Source organism: Globicephala melas, chromosome 15 (assembly GCF_963455315.2).
Source record: "Globicephala melas chromosome 15, mGloMel1.2, whole genome shotgun sequence".
NCBI classification, from domain to species: Eukaryota; Metazoa; Chordata; class Mammalia; order Artiodactyla; family Delphinidae; genus Globicephala; species Globicephala melas.
In genome coordinates this window covers 7,417,043-7,434,033 of record NC_083328.1, presented here as the reverse complement: position 1 = coordinate 7,434,033, position 16,991 = coordinate 7,417,043, and the positions used below count along the sequence as shown (strand labels likewise).

General features: G+C 49.9%; 1 protein-coding gene and 1 pseudogene across 2 annotated transcripts in view; one reads left to right on the top strand and one right to left on the bottom strand.

Moving 5' to 3' along the window:
• The window catches only part of COL26A1 (collagen type XXVI alpha 1 chain), a 176,478-nt gene that overhangs the window by 145,025 nt on the left and 14,462 nt on the right, over nucleotides 1-16,991 (bottom strand). The window lies entirely within an intron of this gene.
• On the top strand, nucleotides 1,020-15,797 carry LOC115861045 (histone H3.3A-like; annotated as a pseudogene).

The window sequence follows — 16,991 nt, the reverse complement described above, 5'->3', positions numbered from 1 at the left end:
AACCTGGCACATCGTAAGCGCTCCGTATACGTTACTCTTACTCCTGCTTTAGCTTCCAACTTCCTTCAAGTGGATAGGGTCACCTTCCTTCCTCCGCATCACCCGGAAACCTGTTACACATGCATACTCCTGGGGCCCGTCTTCACAGAATCTGAGTCAGTAGGTGGTTTTGAGAGACGGTGCACTTGAGAAAGACCACGAAGGACTGTGTCTTTGAGAAAGACGCTGCTAGATCCTGTCGTGATCTTGGACACAGGAAAGCTCCGCTTTCCACAGAGGTCACTCACCGACCAAATGCATCCCGGTGCCCCAGTGGACACGAGGACCATTGGCAGGTCCAGAACAAAGGCACGGCACCTTGCTGACTCATTGCGGGGATGAGTAACGTTTACTGAGCACTTCCGTTGATTGTACTTCATAATGGAAATATAATCGTGATCCTGAACTAGCTCTATCTTTTCTGGGACAAAGGAAGACTTTGCTCTTCACCCAATGGTATCTGCATGTTTTTGCTCCACTAGATGATGGACAGTTTCAGAGACTATATCCGGGTCTGTGAGCGTCAGATGCTCTGGCTTGACCACCTCCTTGGTTTGGGCTTTTAGGATCCTTGGGATATAAATGTTTCACTTCCATAAACATCAGCATAGCATGTGCCCCAAGACTCCTACTGCTGAATGCCAACCAAGACGCTGGCCCTGCATGGCGGGGCCGAGGGGGCATCACTCGCCGATTTGCACAAATGTCCACGGAGCCCCTGCCTCATGCAAGGCCCCTGACTAGCTGCGTGACCCCACACACTATGGGATGTGGAAAGTGCCCAGGATGTGGGCGGGTCAGGAGAGCCGGGCTCCAGTCCTGGTTCTGCCCTGCCTAGCTGAACGGGCTTCATGGCACCTGAGCCTCTGGGGCCTCCTCTCTATACTGGGAATAATAACATGCAGTCTGGGATCCACAAAAATAAATGAATGTGTAAGCAGTTTGTCACTTGTAAAGGAGAATCAGTGGTAGTGACCGCCATGGTTACTGCTACCAACAGGTACGGCCAAAGGCCATACAGCAGACTGCTGGGCAAGGAGATGAAAACTACTGGAACATTCCCCTGAGGGCTCAGCCCCTTGGAACTCAGAATGCCCATCTCTGAGAATCTCTGCTGCAACATTCAGGGGAAGGAACGGTGCCCCGTGAGGGAGGGGACACATGGAAAGGCCACCACTCCTAACCTCCCACCACTGCAGATGTGCTGGAAAATTCTCCTGCTTGGTGAAGCAGTCGGAATGTTGTTTAGGTGTATTTTCCAGACGGCATCTTGCTATGGACTTGGATGGAGGATTACGAAAGCTTTGTACAAGAGATTTTGCAGAGAGCATCTTGTCCCAACCCCTTCTCTTTACAGGTGAGAAAAGAAGGGAAGGACCCAAGGTGGATGGCGAGCTGGTGGCAGAGTCGGGGACGAAAGCCAGGACTCCTGTTTTTAATTTTCTCCCCTCCTTCTGCAATCAGCGGGGAGAGTGGTTCCCAGTGTTCACTTGAGGAAAAAAAAACTGATAAGAATCTGAGGAATGTGACGGCTGAAAGGGACTGACTGTGGAATTTGGTATTTGATACCCGCCGAGGATCACACACAATTACAACCAAGCGAGTCTCCTGTGAGCAGAACACCTTCTGGACCTGCATCCCTTTCCAAAGGAAAGGGGTTCCGGCTCTAAACACCAGGCCCAGCTGGGTGGCCCATGACACCCCAGAAACCCACAGCTGTCGGAGTCTCTAAGGAATGCCTCAATTCCCCTGCAAAGGGCAAAATCCAGGAGAATGAGTGCAGTGTTCCGAATGACATTCTGCCGTTTGTGAAGTTTGCCTTTTCGTTGGGATCACCACTTCTCAAATCTGCCTCTTAGAGGTATCTTGCTATCAGCACTACTCATGGATGGCCCATTAACCCCTCCAGCAGGTAGCCGGGAAACATGGGTAGACAACAGCGGATCCTGCCCTTTCCATCTGAGATCAGCCAGTGGGTTCCAGGGGTCTTCCTCACAGGAGCTTCCAGAGCTCTGGATTGGGGGGTCCAGCTGTAGGAATTGCTGTGTGACTTTGTACAGGCCCCATCCCTCTCTGGGCCTCTGCCTCCTCCTCAGCAGCAGATGGAACTCACAAGGCAGCATCAGAGCTGGGGGACTATTACAGAGGCCATCACCCCCACCTCGGCAGAAGGGCCCGAGCAACACTGCCTCTCGCCCAGAAGCCAGAACAGTTGGGAAACTGGACTGGCCGAGCAAGGTACCACGTCCTCCAGCCGGCCGGGGCCAGGCTTCTACCACCCACAGGACTGGCGGTGTCAGGGAAAGCCTTAGCCCTACATCCTTTCCAGGCAGGTAGTTCTGCAAACACCTGGGTCTCCAAAGTCATCCCCCAGCCAGGGGCTCGGAGAGAACTTCCGGCAAAGCAGAGCCAGCGTGTGGGGCACGTCAGGCACAGAAGTGAACCATTGTCCACTCACCCCGTCTAACTGCGGCTTCCAGAGCAAAGACACTCTGAGCTCCTGAGGGTGGTTCTAAGCCATTTGGTCCATTAACTTTTTTTTTTAATATAAATTTATTTATTTATTTTTGGCTGCGTTGGGTCTTCATTGCTGCGCGCGGGTTTTCTCTGGTTGCGGTGAGCGGGGGCTACTCTTTGTTGCGGTGCATGGGATTCTCACTGTGGTGGCTTCTCTTGTTGCAGAGCACGGGCTCTAGGCGTGCAGGCTTCAGTAGTTGTGGCACTCAGGCTCAGTCGTTGTGGCTCGCGGGCTCTAGAGCGTAGGCTCAGTAGTTGTGGCGCACTGGCTTATTTGCTCCGCGGCATGTGGGACCTTCCCGGACCAGGGCTCGAACCCGTGTCCCCTGCATTGGCAGGCGGATTCCTAACCATTGCGCCACCAGGGAAGTCCCCGTCCATTAACTTTTATTAAGCCCTCTCTAGGCACCAGCCCCTGACGTGGTCACTGGCTGACAGAGCAGGAAGGAGATCTGCGATCTGGGGGAAGGACACAGACAATGCGAAGGACCACAGAAATAGGAGGCAGGTGATGAGAACAGGCCAGGACCTGGGATGCTGCGGGAGCCCTGAGGAGGAGATGCCTGGCTCTGCCGGGGAGGGATGGTAAGGTCAAACCGCCCCGGCCCTGCCCCACTGCCCAGGGACTCTGATCCCCCAGAGCCACGTCCTGCCTGGCCCCCCCCCAGGGCCCTCCATGCTGGTGGCAGCTCAGTCTTCCCTGGTCCCCCACCAAGATGCTCTGCTGTCCTCCCCTCCCCTCCTCTCCTTTCCCCGCACCTGCAGGCCGCCCACCTCTCAATCCACTGGGAACGCTGAGCCCACAGGCGCACACTGCCTTGGCTTCTTCCCCAGCGTCCTCCAGGCTTACCAGGGCTGAATCTTCCCCTCCCACTCACCTGGAAGCAGGTGGCCTCTCCGCCTCTCAGCTGACCTGGGATCAGGAGGCCATGCCAGGTGTCCCCCCACCCCCCAACCCCTATATATTCCATGCTTTCATGTCCATTCTCCACTGGATCTTACTCCAGTGACCTGCATGTTCCAGGCTCTCGCACCAGATCCGGGTCCCCATGCCCAGGGCTCATCCTTCTCTCTCCTCCTCTTCTTCGGGGTCGCAATTCTCAAAAGAGGAGTCCACACGCCCGCGCCTCAGTCCCTGTCTCCCAAATCTCCCCTCCTGACTCTCGGAACCCTGTCAACTTCTCCCCTCTTCCGCCCTCTCTGAGCCTCATCTAGATGTCGGGGTCCTGCAGATCCCATGAACCCTCCCGCGTCTCCCTCTATGCCCGCCTGGAGGGAGCTCGTCCACTCCAGACCTCTATGGGGAAGGCCCCCGGTCATCTTCTCCAGGACGTCCGGGCACTGCACCCTCCCCAGCCTCAGATGCAAACCCAGCATCACACCAAACCGACTCCCCTTCCCCACACCTCGGCCCTTCGTCCGGCAAACAGCACCATCCCCAGCATCCCGGCCCCCTCGCCTGCACCAGGGCTTTATGCTGTCTCCTGAGCACCCACTGGGCTGCTACATCACCCTCCCACTCCTGCTGCCACTGGTCCAGGCCTCCCAGGTCCCTCCCAGGATGCACACCATCCTGGGCGGAGGGGAAGGACCCCCAGCATCAGCCTGACTCCGAGCCGGGGCTGAGGAACTTTCATGAGCAGGATGGTCACTTGCAAAAGCTTGAAAGCGCTAGAATTGCCGGAGAAGCTGTATGCGGCTGGAGTGGCCTCGGGGTTCCAGCCTTGGCCCGAGGCCGGGGGAGCGCTCAGAACAGATTGTAAGCAAGGGCAGGACGTGAACACAGCTAAGTTCCAGAAGGTTTTCCCCAGAGCCCCTGTGTGCACGACCCCAGGGCTGAGACCCCACCCGAAGGCTGCAGCCTCCAGAGAAGCGTGGTCCAATGTAATTCCTCAGCCCCACTTTGTTCTTCGCTGTGACTGAAGGCAGATGTCCCCCTGTTCGGGCAGCCCACCTTCCCCTCACCTTTCCCCTCTCATCTGGCGGCTTTGCCCAAGTCCTCCAGGCACCACAGGGCCGGCCACAAGAAAGACACAAAATCACCGGAGAAGAACCGCCCCTTTCCCCTGGCATCCGGCAGAGAGACGCACTTTCAAGTTCTTGGTTTGTTTCTGCAGTGCCGTTGTCCCTCCAGGAACGCCCGCAGACAGGTGATTCCCACAGGGCAGCGCAGGAGGCCCTTCCACCTGCAGCTCGTCCGTCCCAGGAGCGCGGCCGCCAGGACCAGGCTACTGCACCCCTATTTGTGGGTTTTGCCATGGAATCAAGAGAGAAAATTAAATGCATCCCAAGCTGCAGGATGCTGTGAACCAGGCCTCCCAACGGTCGTTCACACAAGAAAAAGCTGAAAACTAATGACGTGCAGTTTTCCTGCTAGAAAGGCTTCTTTTAATCAGGCCTGTGGTGGGATGGCAGAGCCTTTGGTTAGAATTCCTCTGGGTGAGGGTCTCTCCCCTCCAGAAGAGACCTCACAACAGTGAGGTCTGGAAACCCGCTTGTTTTCTTTTTCTAAACCATTTTATTGAGGTATGACTGACATACAGAAAGCTGTACATATTTAATGGATCCAACTTGATGAATGCAGAGGCAAGGATACGCTAGGGAAACGATCACTACAATCTATGCCACAAACATATCCATTGCCTCCAAGAGTTTCCTCCTGCCCTACTTATTATCATGATTATTATTACTGTTATTCTGTGGTAAGAACACTTAACACAAGATCTACCCTCCTGGCAAATTTTTAAACACACACTACAGCATTGTTAACTACACAGCATCTCTAGAACTTACTCATCTTTGTAGCCTTTGACTAGTACCTCCCCATTGCCCCTCCTCCCACCATTCCACTCTCTGCTTCTATAAATTTGACTAGTTTAGGTCCCTCCTGTAAGTGGCCTCATGCAGTATTTGTCCATCTGCACCTAGCCTATTTCATTCAGTATTCTGTCTTCCAGTTCCATCCATGTTGTCACAAATGGCGGGATTTTCTTCTGTTTAAAGGCTGAATAATATTCCACTGCACATCAATACCACGTGTTCTTTATCCATTCATCCGCTGATGGGCAGAAACCTGCTTTAGGTGACAGAAAGTTCCAGCAACAGCCCAGAAGAATGGAAGGTCTCCTGCTTTCTGACCCCCAGAGCCTTGGAGTCAGGACGTGGGTGCTGTGACCATTCTCCAGATGAAGAGACTGTGGTTCAGAGTGGGGGCATGGTGTGTTGGTGTGCTAGGGCCGCTGTAACAAATTACCATCAACTCAGCAATGTAAAATGATATACATTTATTATCTTACAGTTCTGGAGGCCAGAAGTCCTAAATCAGTCTCCCTGAGCTGGAGTCAAGGTGTCGGCGGGGCTGCCGTCGATGGGGCTGGCTCCCTCTGGAGGCTCTAGGGGAGAATCTGTCCCGCGTCTTTTCCAGGAGGCTGCCTGCAGTTCTTGGCTCAAGGCCCCTTCCTCACATCACTCTGATCTCTTAATTCCATCGTCACGTCTGCCCTGCTGCCTCCCTCTTAGAAGGGCGGTGTGATTAGCTTGTGCTCACCTGGAATCTAGGAACATCTTCCACCTCAACAGCGTTCATTTAGTCACATCTGCAAAGTCGCTTTTATCACGTGAGGTAACATATTCACAGGCTCTGGGGAGTAGAATGTGGACATCTTTGGGGGCTTTTATTCCACCTCCTACGCAGAGTTGGCCCCAGGCCACACAGCCGAGCGGTGGCCACACCAGGCCTGTGGAGGGAGGTGCAGTTCAGACAAGTGGGAACTGGGTCACAGACCTTTGCCACCTTTCCGGGGTTCCCAGATGTGACCATAAGCCTGGTTTTGGGAAACTTGGTCCCTAGTTAATACAGAAGGCGTGCAGTACAAAACAACTGATACGAAAAGAAAGGAACTGTTGGAAGGTGCCTACAGACAGGACGCAGGGGTGGGTGCGGATGGCTCAAAAGGGCCAGACCCGCTGCCCTCGGGGCGCCTCTGCTCCTGCCGTTTCCCCCAATCTGGAGAACTCTCCCGCCTCGGTACCCGCCTCCCACATCCCAGCTCTGCTGTGAAGCCCAGAGTGACTTCTCCCTCCCTGGGCCTCAGTTTCCCTACCTAGAAAATGGGGATAATACCAGCGCCTAACCTGTAGGGTCATTGTGAGGAAAGAGTCAATATATGTAACACAGGAAGAAGACCGCCTGGCACAGAATAAGCACGAATGAAGTGTTTGCCCTTGTAATCAGGCATCGACGATGTTCCAGGGACTTCAGTGAGCAGGACAGACGCTGTCTCTAAGCTCTAAGTCCTCTAGAACTGGGTCCACATGCAGAGATCGCTCCCTCCCCCAGAGAGCCTTGGAGAAGACGAAGACTCTCTTGTCCGCCTGAAGTCTCCTGGGACCAGCTGTCACTCAACCAGATCTGTGCCGACACACCCCCAGGGTACACAGGAACTGGGGGGGTGGGTCACGGCCCCTGCCCGGGATGAATTCACAGCCCAGACAGAGTCAGGCCTTGAGGAAGGTAAACAACAACCAGAATCCCCAGCAGGCCCCAGCACTTCCAGCAAAAAGGGGGTGACCCCCCCCCACTCACACATTCCCACGTGCGCTTGTGTGCAAGCAAACTCCCGAGACTGGAGAAACTCCCCTCTTGTACTGGAACCGGACCCCCGGCGAGGAAAACAAGCTTCTTTTCTTCGCCGTCTGCTCCGGCTCTGAAGGCTGGGGCTCTCCCCATCCCCCTTCCCTTCTGCTTCCCCATCCCCCAGGCATCCGCCAGGCAGCGCTGACCTCGCACAGAAGGCTTTGGTTAGCAGGTCAGGCTGGAGAGGCAGGGTGGGGGCAAAGGGCACAGGCCAAAGAGGAGACCTACAGAGGGGGGATGCTCTTCGGAGGGAATCCTGGAGCCACAGGGGAGGAGAGAGGGGAGCGGAGCTCTGGGGGTGTGTGGGAGGCCCCAGCTGGCCAGGCCCTTTCCCACCCCTCTACCCAAGCCCTCTGCAGCGGGCCCTCAGCTTCCCGGCCCCAGAGAAGCAGTTCCCAATTCCTAAGACCTCACCAGATATTTACATTGAGGCTGCCTCAAGGAATTTTCTGGAAAACTCCTTCTCCGCCCACTCCCACTTCAAAGGAAAAAGCAAGACCCCTAAAGCTGGTGGCCTCTGTGGCTTCTTTAAAGTGGCTTCTGGAAAGCTGGTCTGGTGGGAACAAAGCACAGAAGAGGATTTTGCTCCAGGACCCCTCGGAATTACAGACCTGCCCCTGAGAAGAGGTGAGGCCAGGGCCTCAGTTTCCCGGAAGATGGTGGGTCAGGCGTTCACTTGTGTGTGCACTTATTTGTCCCTTGCTTTTGTCCCCGGTTGTTTGCACCTGTGACTGGGCTGAAGTTTGGGTCTTTGCTCCCAGGGGGTGTCTGACCCCTATGAGCCCCTGGACCAGCAAAGTTGACTTTGCCTCAGTCACCTCCATAGTTCCTGGCACTCATAGGCCCACCTGGAGCGTTTGAGTGTGAATTCCCTACAGGCAATTTTCTCTGTGGCCTTTGAAGAAAGGCTCTGGTTCTTATCTTCCCCAGATGGTCCCTCTTCCCCTCCCCCACCCAAGGCCCTTATCTTGTGCGCAAAATCCTTCCTGGTTCAGCACAACTAATGATGCTGGTTAAAATATCAAAAACACATATTACTGAGTGCATGGCTAAGTTGGAGAGAAAGGAAAGGAATTTGTAAGAGGCCAGAAACTAATAAAATGTATGAATTCAGAGGGATAAGCTCACATTGCTGGGTTTGTGGATCCCTGGCAGTCTAACCTGAGGATGATGGGAAGTCAGTGGGAGACCCTGGTGTAAAGCCCCGTGTACAAGGCAGGCAGGAGAAATATATAAATGTCTCAGCCTTGGCTCTTGGGTAGAACACCTAACCTGAAGCCTCATAAACATGCCACCTTTTCTCAGAAAGCTACTGGAGGATGTGTTCCATCACAATGAGGGAGCAAACCCAAAAGAGTGGATATGAACTGTAGGAAAGAGGGTGCCCAATACAGGGAGGAAGCTTGGGGCAAAGGAAATCCCCAGGCTGTTGGTGAAGAGCAATCCCAAAATTGTAGGTTTCTACCTGCCCAGATCGCAGCAGATCAGAGGTTCAAGGAGCAATTGCTGGAAGAAGATGAAAGTAATGGAATATCTCATGAAGTGTCGGGAGGAAATCTGCACAACTGGGAGAGAGTTTGGAGATGAATTAATAAAAACACAGAAAAGCTAAGTGAACAAAAACAAGAAGGGTCAAAAATGTGTTCAGGAAAAGCCATCATAGTACACTGCATGGCTCAGCTATCACTTGGCATAAAATGTAAGACCTGAGTATTGTGCTAACTAGAATTGTGACATAAAGTGTCTTGGGAAAATGGGGGCACAGGAAATGTGTGTGAAGGGGAGGGCAGCGTGTGGAAGATGCTCCACTCTCACCTTTCATAGTGGAAAACTGATACCTAATGCCCGAAACAGAAAAATCAAGCTGTAGCAACGTAACTACGTATCTTAGAGATGTGGGTGCAAATACTAAAAATATGAAAAGTTAAAAGAGTTGGAGTGGTTGTCTCTGGAGAACATGAGAAAGGAAGTGGATGAGGGAGGGCTGTTGTTTTTCATTTTAAGCCTTGTAGAACTATTTGGTTCTTGAAACTATGTACATATGCAACTTTCATAAAAGTTTACAAATGAAATTAAAAGTTAAAACACATGATCCAAGATGGATAATACCAAGTGCTTTAAAGACTTTTCTTGTTTAATCTTCTCCTCCGGGACTTCCCTGGTGGCACAGTGGTTAAGAATCCACCTGCCAATGCAGGGGTCACGGGTTCGAGCCCTGGTTCGGGAAGATCCCACATGCCACAGAACAACTAAGCCCATGCGCCACAACTACTGAGCCCGTGTGCCACAACTACTGAGCCTACGTGCCTAGAGCCCTTGCTCTGCAACAAGAGAAGCCACCGCAATGAGAAGCCGACGCACTGCAATGAAGAGTAGCCCTCACTCGCCACAACTAGAGAAAGCCCATGCGCAGCAACAAAGACCCAATGCAGCCAAAAATAAAATTAATTAATTAATTTAAAAAATAATAATAATTCCTAATGTGATAAAGTCTATTATAAATCTTCTCGTCCACTTCTGGGGTAGATATGATGGTTGTCCCCACTTTACAGATGAGGAAATCGAGGCTTGTGGAGAAGAAATGGTTTCTCCTAGGTCACACAGCTGGCAGGTGGTAGAGGCAGGACTCAAACTACGAGTCAGATCCTTGGCCATCAAATTATACTACCCTCAGAAACAAAGCCCCAGGCAAGATCACCTCCCCTGTGCTACATTATGCCTCAGCCTACACAGGCCTTGAAAGAGGGGGGTGGTGAACTGTGACTGGTGAGATATTCTCCAGAAGGTTTTACCATTTGCCATTTTACCATTTTACCATTTGCCAAGTTGTACTCATCTCTCTGCAGACTGGTGACATAGCATGAGCCCCTGACTCTATATGGCTGCAAGGCTCTGATGGGCGTCATATCTGGTGGCCCACATCACTCCACTCCAATCCTTCCAGAACTCAGAGGCTCCTCATGGCCCCCAGGATGAACCATGCTCACCTCCATCCTTGCTTCTGTCTCTCGTTCTCAGAACCCAGGGCCACACCATGCCAGGCCCCCTCCCACCCACTTGCTGGGCGTTTGCTCACTCCTTGTCCTCCGTCTTCCCCATCCCTGCCTCTTCTTCCTCCAGAGGCACCTCAAATGTCACCCCTTTTGGGAAGCCTCCCCAGCTGTCCTGGGTACCACATTGCTCCTGCCTCTGTTTCCTTGTATCCCTTTGTCCAGACTTTTGTGACTCCAGACCTCCTGTGATAATTGTTCATTTAGTCTCCTCTATTGGACTTTGAAGACAGTGACCTTCTCTGAACCATTTCTGCACACTCAGCAACCGTTTAACAGTCCCTGCTAAACCCTGGGCATCTGAAATACCTACATAATGACTGAAGACCACTTCATTGAGGCTTCCAGGTGAATGTGTTAAAAGGCAGGACCCGGGCTTCCCTGGTGGTGCAGTGATTGAGAGTCCGCCTGCCGATGCGGGGGACATGGGTTCATGCCCCGGTCCGGGAAGATCCCACATGCCGCGGAGCGGCTGGGCCCGTGAGCCATGGCCGCTGAGCCTGCGTGTCCGGAGCCTGTGCTCCACAACGGGAGAGGCCACAACAGTGAGAGGCCCGCATACCACCAAAAAAAAAAAAAAAGGCAGGACCCAAGACTAAATATATTGACTTTCCTCCTTAACAAATCCTGTGTGATCTCAACTGTGCAAAATTATATATATATATATATATATATATATATATATATGCAAGTACACAGCAAATACCAAAAGAAATATGGCTCTCAAAAATGGAATTATTGGGAAAGGACAGTCTTTTCAACAAAATGTGTTGGGAAAATTGTACACACGTAATAGAATGACGTTGTAATAGAATGACGTTGTAATAGAATGACATTGAACCCTTACCTTACATCATTTACAAAAATTTACTCAAAATAGATCAAAGACTTAAATGTAAGTCCTAAAAGAATAAAACTCCTAGGGCAAAATAGAAAAGAAAATGTAGGGCCAAAGCTTCTTGACACTGGATTTGGCAATGATTTCTTGGATATGACATGAAAAGCACAAGCAACAAAAGAAAATATAGATAAATTGGACTACGTCAACATTTAAAACTTTTATGCATCAAAGAACACAGTCAACAGAGTGAAAAGGCAACCCACACAATGGGAGAAAATATTTGCAAATCATATATCTGATGAGGGGTTAATATCCAGAATATATAAAGAACACTGACAATTCAACAAAAAAAACCTGATTCAAAATTGGGCAAAGGACTTAAATAGACATTTCTCTACAGATGATGAACAAATGGCCAATAAGCACGTGAAAAGATGCTAAACATCACTAATCACTGGAGAAATACAAATCAAAACCACCGCTTTACACCCACTAGGATGACGACTATCCAAAAAAATTTACAAAATAACAAGTGTTGGTAAGGATGTGGAGAAATCGGAACCCATTTGCTCTGTTAGTGGGAACATAAAATTGTGCAGCCACCATGGGAAACAGTATGATGGGTCCTCAAAGAAGTTAAAAATAGAACTACCATATGACCCAGCAATTCCACTTCTAGGTATCTAGCCAAAAGAATTGAAAGCAGAGACTCAGAGAAATGTGTACGCCCATGTCCTTATCAGCATTATTTATAACAGCCAGAAGGTGGAAGAAACCCAAGTGTCCATCAACAGATGAATGGATAAACAAAATGTGGTCCACCCAGACGATGGAATATTATTCGGCCTTAAAAATGGAGGAAATTTTGACACATGCTAGAGCATGGGTGAGCCTTGAGGACATTATGCTAAGTGAAATATGCTAGTTACAAAAGGACCAATACTGTATGATTCTACTTATACAAGGTCCCTAGAGTAGTCAAAACCATAGAGAGAGAAGGTAGGATGGCAGTTGCCAGGGGCGGCAGGGAGGAGGAAATGGGGGGTTAGTGTCTAATGGTTGCAGTTTCTGTTTTGCAAGATGAAAAGGGTCTGGAGATGATAGTGGTGATGGTTGCACAGCAATGTGAATACACTTAATGCTAGTGAACTGTTCATGTAAAAGTGATTAAGGTGGTAAATTTTAAGTTGTGTGTATTCTATCACAATAAAAAGAATTTAAATTTTTAAACCTACAAAAATGGAATTATAAATGATTTCTTTCTTTCCACTTTTCCATATTTTCCGAATGATCTATGATAAATATAATCAGGGGGAAAATAAACCTTTTTTAAAAGAAGATGTCAGGCCCCCTTTCACCTAAACATCTGTGCTGGCCACCGGAGCCCCAACCCCTGCTGCTCCCAGGCCTGCTGGGCCGAGAGCTTCCATCAGCTTTCTCTACCTGACACCAACATTTGGTTTCCATTCCCAACGCTTCACATAATTCTTGGAGATCAGCTCCTGCCGGTTTCGGGTCCAGCGGAAAGAAAGCGGCCCTTGGGAGGGTCAGCTTGCATCCCATCGGGGTGCATTTGGCTGGGCCCGCACTGAGCTGTCTTGCCCAGACACGCCCCAGCCCCCAGAGCCCATCCATCCTGCCGGCTACCCACCCACTGTCAGTGGGGCAGGCGAATTTCCTGGTGCGCGGTAACCCAAGCCCCTCTCTGCTCCCCACGGGCATGGCCAGGCTCTGTTATTAATCTTGGGGCAGATCCTATGTCCGAAGCTGAGACAGCTGTCCCCACATGCAGCTGCCCCGGGCCAGCAGGCAGACAACTTCCAGCCCTCCCGCCTCCCTGCCAACGGCCAGCCAGGGAATTGAACTTTCCTTCCAAACCCCTTGCTCGTGCAGTGCCTGGACCCTCACACTGCGTCATGGCCCAGCGAGCCCCTGTTCACTCCCTGGTTCATTCCAGGTTAGAATGCAACTCCAGGATCCTGAGTGACTTGGACTTCTTGGCCTAGAAAGCAACTGTGGTGTCCCAGTTGGGCTGTGGTTGAATCAATAAGGGATTGTTTGAGCCCATGCTCCATGCTCAGCCCCGGGTTACCTGCTGGGGCAGACAAAGCCATCTAGGATGGGGATCCTGACCCCAAGGGGCTCGAAGTCCAGCTGCAGGACAAGCACATGAAACAAGAATAAAGCAAACCAGGACAGGACCTGGGGAAAGCTGCCCGTGGCAGCCACACGGCCAGGTGCTCCGCCATCCAGAAGGCAGAACAACCCACCCCAGGGGCCACTGTTCACTCTAGATTCCAAGTAGAACACACAGCCCTGATTCAAACAGCTCACTGAATGCTCCCACAGGAACTGGCTAGGATTAGTCCCATTTCACAGATGTGTAAACTGATGCAAGGTAACAGGAACTTGCCCACAGCGAGACAAGGGGCCACGGTTCTGATGTCAATTTGCCTGACTCCAAAGTTCTGAGTATCATTAGGTCTGTGCTTTGGGGACCACCCACCGCTGCCCAACTTGGCTGAACCTTTATAAACTGACCTGCCTGCCTACTCACAGATGGCACATGCCCACCCAGCATGAACCTACTTGGCTTTATCACCTATTTCTGGCTCCATATGGGCAGATTCCAGTGATATGGCGATAACCAAGGCAGACAATCCCAGGCCCCCCGAAGCTTCCCTGCTAGGATGTGTCAAGATCCCAGGCACTGATGACTTTGGCCCTCTGTATTCTCTGGGACACAGCTGTGACTCAGTCTTAGCTGTCCCTGTGAGTCCCCCACCAACGGGTGCAGAGGACCAGAGTCGGCCCACACGGCCAGCCCCAGTCCATACGAAGCAACTGGACAGCTAACGCAGGGACTAAAATGCAGCTGGCATCAGGCTATAAAAGAGTGTCACGCCAGCCTGAAACACTGCTCTCTCGCCTTAGGCATGCTTTGGGCCACCTGTGGTTTTCAGGGAACACCATCTACCTGAGCACCAGTGTAGAAGGACATAGGTTCATGTTCTTGACTCTGCTAAACAAGATGGCCCTTGGTTTTCATTTTAACTGCATTTCCCGGCATAGGACAAGCTGGGTGGGGGGAGGGAGGAATTCACATGCTCCCCACTCCCAGCTCAGCATCTGCCTCCCCACCCGCTTCAAACAGATGCTGGCTTTGTTAGAGAAAAAGAGACCAAACAGAAGCTGACAGCTCATGGTCTAGGACCAGGGCTGTTTTCAGGAAGAATAAGTTGTGACTGATGGGGAAGGAGAGGGCAGATGCGTGATAATGGCAGAAATAATTTAGCCTCATCAGAATGATTGGCCCTACAAGGAGTCTAGAAACCGCAGTCTATTATTAGGCTATTTGTTTAATAAAGGGGGGATGAGAGGGAGGGAAAGGTGGGTGAATCCTGGGTCCTCGGACTCCAAAAGTATCCCATCTATAAACCAAGAAGTGAGGCAAATATACCATCATCTTCTAACTGCGTCCAGGACTCACACATTGTCTGCCTCTCTTCAGAGTAAACAAGGAGAAGAGGCAGCAGAGAAGATGACTCTGGGGGAGACCAAACCACAACCCACTTTCCTTTCTCTCTCCTCAGAGCCCTCTACGTCACCATCCTTTGTAAGAAAGATGAAGCCTCATTCTTCCAAGTCAGCCAAGATGTTGACTTACACGGTGACCAACACACACACGCATACACACAAACGTACACACGCATACACACACACGCACACACATTGGAAGACTATAGGATTCTCTACCTCAAAAACCCAAGAGAGCCACCTGAAAAACCATCAAAAAAAATTTTTTAATGCCTTATGGTAGCAGGACATAAAATCAACGTACCCCAAATCAACAGCTTTCCTATTTGCCAGACATCAACATTTAAAAGTGTCAGGGAACATAAAGAACTCATTCACGATAGCAATAAAAACTACAAAATGCCTAAGAATAAATCTAACAAGTTCTGGATAAATGGAGCAGAAAGACTGAAAAACACACAGTATTATAAACATTGAATTCTATTAATCCATTAAGTCAACACAGCCTAGATCAAAATCCCAACAGCATGTTTCATAGAACAAGAAAAGATGATTCTAAAATTCACCCAAGATCTTTCAATTGTGTTCGTTGCTGCCGCCGCGCCGCTGTCACTCTCCAACTCCAGCGCTGCCTCTAGCTCGCGGAGCTCCAGCGGAAGGAGAAGTGGGGTTAAGTCAGGAGGTCTCTTTACCATGGCTCGACTGCCCGCAAAGCGACCAGTGGTCAGGCACCGAGGAAGCAACTGGCTACAGAAGCCGCTCGCAAGAGTGCGCCCTCTACTGGAGGGGTGAAGAAAACTCATTGTTACAGGCCTGGTACCGGGGCGCTCCGCGAAATCAGACGTTATCAGAAGTCCACTGAACTTCTGATTTGCAAACTTCCCTTCCAGCGCCTGGTGCGGGAAATTGCTCAGGACTTCCGAACAGATCTGCGCTTCCAGAGTGCAGCTATTGGTGCTTTGCAGGAGGCAAGTGAGGCCTAGCTGGTTGGCCTTTTTGAAGACCCCAGCCTGCGTGCTATCCATGCCAAACGTGTAACAATTATGCTAAAAGACATCCAGCTATAGCACGCTGCATACGTGGAGAAGGTGCTTAAGAATCGACTATGATGGGAAACATTTCATTCTTTAAAAGAAAAAAGATTTCTCTTCCTGTTATTGGTAGTTCTGAATGTTAGATTTTCCCCCCCCATGGGGTCCAAAGGTACCTAAGAATATGACTGCAGGTGGAAAAATAGGGGACAGAAATCAGGTAATGGCAGCTTTTCCATTTTCATTTGTGTGTGAATTTTTAATATAAATGCGGGGACATAAAGCATTAATGCAGGTCAAAATGTTTGAGTGAACAAGTTTCAGCAGTTCAACTTTATAACAATTATAAATAAACCTGTCAAATTTTTCTGGACAATGCCAGTATTTGGATTTCTTTTGGATTTTTTTAAAACAAGTAAATTTCTTATTGACTGCAACTAAATGGTGTTTGTAGCATTTTTATCATACAATAGATTCCATCCATTCACTATACTTTTCTAACTGAGTTGTCCTATATGCAAGTACATGTTTTTAATGTTGTCTGTCTTCTGTGCTCTTCCTGTAAGTTTGCTATTAAAATACATCAAACTATTAAAATAAATAAATAAAATTGTAAAAATAAAATAAAATTCACCCAAAAGTGTACAAATGCTAAGAATATTTTGATAAAGATGAACAGCAAAGAGGAATTGCTCTATCAACTAACAAAACATAGAATAAGGATATAGTAATTACAATAGTGTAGTTTTGGCACCAGATCAGATTAAGAGTTCAGAAAAAGGGCTGCGTACATAGGGAAGTTTAGTATGTGATAAAAGCGGCATTTCAAATTATTGGGAATAGATGGATTTTTCAGTAGAAGTGTGAGGGGAGGTTTGTGGGGAAAGAAACAAAAGTTAAATCCCTACCTCACAGCCTCTGTAAAAACTTCAGTGAGAAGGCTATGCCCTTATCATGACTCTTTACACAAAGCTGAGTCTTAACAGGTTTTTGAGGCTCAAAGCCACTTTCAGTCTTAATATTGTTTGAAATCTAAGCTCAATCCAACTCTTCAAGGCCCCAAATCTTTCACTTTTCATTTCCGTTTGTGCTGTAAGCTAAATAATGCCCCATCCTAACCCCAGGAACCTGTGAATACATTATCTCACACGGTAAAAAGGACTTTGCAGGTGTGATTAAACTAAGGATCTTGAGGTGGGGAGCTGATCCTGGATTATTAAACCGGGTGGGCCCAACCTAATCACAAGGGTCTTATAAAATGGAGGCAGGAGGATCAGAGTCAGAGAGAGAGGTTGGAGGAAGCTCTCTGAAGATGGAGGAAGGAGCTATAAGTCAAGGAG